The sequence below is a fragment of the Eriocheir sinensis genome, unplaced genomic scaffold, assembly GCF_024679095.1.
Source record: "Eriocheir sinensis breed Jianghai 21 unplaced genomic scaffold, ASM2467909v1 Scaffold1, whole genome shotgun sequence".
Lineage (NCBI taxonomy): Eukaryota > Metazoa > Arthropoda > Malacostraca > Decapoda > Varunidae > Eriocheir > Eriocheir sinensis.
In genome coordinates this window covers 1439632-1441879 of record NW_026110295.1, presented here as the reverse complement: position 1 = coordinate 1441879, position 2248 = coordinate 1439632, and positions in this window count along the sequence as shown.

Below are 2248 nucleotides of genomic sequence, written 5' to 3'. Positions count from 1 at the left end.
TAAAAGTTTACATATAGCACAGAGTAAAAATATTAACCTACGCAAGGTGCAAGATAGGTGGTTTGTAATCAGAGTTTTCCTTCTCATGTAGGATAAGTTGGTCCACGGCATAAATATGCACCCTTTACTAGGGCCCTCCCATCCGCCAACCGGGAGACGCGCCCCTACGCTTGCTAGCCACAGCACGGGGATTATTTTGGGTGTGTTATTTTTCCAGAGTTCCGAACCGAGAGTGGACACGGAGCGACAACAGCAGACGAGGAGGCAGCCCCGGAACCATCTAAAGATGAAGTACCGAGACCTTCCCGCTGTGTTCATAAGCTCCGTGTCACCGACGTAAGGGCCCACCAGAGGCGTGACGCGGTCGGTCATCATTCATGGCTTTAAGGGAACGCCCGCTATATACAACAGGCGAAACTCCCCAATGCGGTCGATGCCAGCATGAAGCCAGCCACTTCCAGAGTAGGAGGCGGTGGCGTTCACGCTGACAAGGCCGAAGCATGGATACTCTGTCATATGAACATAAGAACGTTCTAGTCTGCAAGAGGCTGGTAGGCCTATACAAGGCAGCTCCTTTGACCCTAAGCTCCTGTGTATCTAACCCCACTATATATCGCTGTCCATGAATTTATCTAATATATTTTTGAATGTGACAATTGTATTGGTACTCACCACATGACTGCTAAGCCTATTCCACTCATCCACAACCCTGTTAATAAACCCATTTTTGCCTATGTCCCTGTTGAATCTGAATTTATCCAGTTTAAACCCATTACTCTTACCAACAAAACCTTATGAATATCTCCCGTATTAAAGCCCTTCAATCATTTATAAACCTCGATCATGTTTCTACGCACCCTTCGGCTTTCTAGAGACTGCAAGTGTAACTGTTTGAGTCTTTCCTCGTATGGCAAGTTTCTCAACCCCTGAATCATCTTAGTCATCCTCCTCTGCACTAATTCTAACATTTTGATATCCATTCTATAGTAAGGTGACCAGAACTGAACCGCATAGTCAAGATGAGGTCTAACTAATGCTAAATATAGTTTGAGGAAGACTTCGGCGCTTCTGTTGCTTAGCTCCTTGAAATAAATCCCAGTACCCTAATTGCTCGATTTCTAGCTTGAATGCATTGTGCCCTTGGACGGAGATCAGAGCTCACTAAGACCCCTAAATCTCTCCCACACCCAGACATGCTTATGAGAGTGTCACTTAAAGAATAGATGTGAGAGGGGTAGTTCCTACCTACACTCAGAATACTGCACGTTCCTACATTGAACTCCATCTGCCATTTATCCTTGAGTCATACAATCTGTTTAGTAACTAAACAGATTGTATGACTGGGCGGATAACTAAACTTTAGTTCATCCTGGAGAATACTAGTGTCCTGATCCGACTCAATTACTCTACCGATCTTGGTATCATCTGCAAACTTACTGACATCACTACTAATCCCTGTATCTAAGTCATTGATATAAATAATAAACAAAAGTGGACCTAATATCGAACCTTGTGGGACCCTACTCGTAACACATCCCCAGTCAGATCTTTTACCATTGATTTGCACTCTTTGCTTCCTATTGCTAAGACACGCCTTGACCCAGTTCAAAACTGTACCCTCTACTCCGTGAGCCTGTAATTTAAGCAACAGTCGTTGATGAGGAACTTTGTAAAACGCTTTACTAAAATCAAGATAGATTACATCATAATTTTCATCTCTGTCTACCGCCTCAAATACTTTATTGTAGAAGGACAAGAGATTGGTGAGGCATGACCTACCTTTCGTGAATCCATGCTGCGAGTCGTGAATTAAACTGTGTTTCTCTAGATGCTCCCGAATGTTCCTGGCTATTATGGACTCCAGCATTTTGCCTATAACCGATGTTAAGCTAATTGGACGATAGTTTGAAGCAATTGACCTAACCCCCTTTTTGAAAATCGGCGTCACATTAGCTACTATCCATAGGCTGGGCACATAACCAGTATTTACTGACATCTTATAGATGTCGGTTAGTGGGTCACTGAGTACATCACCTAATTCCTTTAATACCCTCGGAAATATCCCGTCAGGACCAGGCGACTTATTCTTCTTAAGCTTATCTATCTCATCCTGAACTATTTGTCTGTTAATGATTATATCCCTCAAGTTATCGCCATCCCCGCCCTCGTACACCTGAACCCTTTCCGGAATAGTCGTTCGATCCTCTTGTGTGAATACTGAAAGGAAGTAGTCGTTCAACAGTGTGCT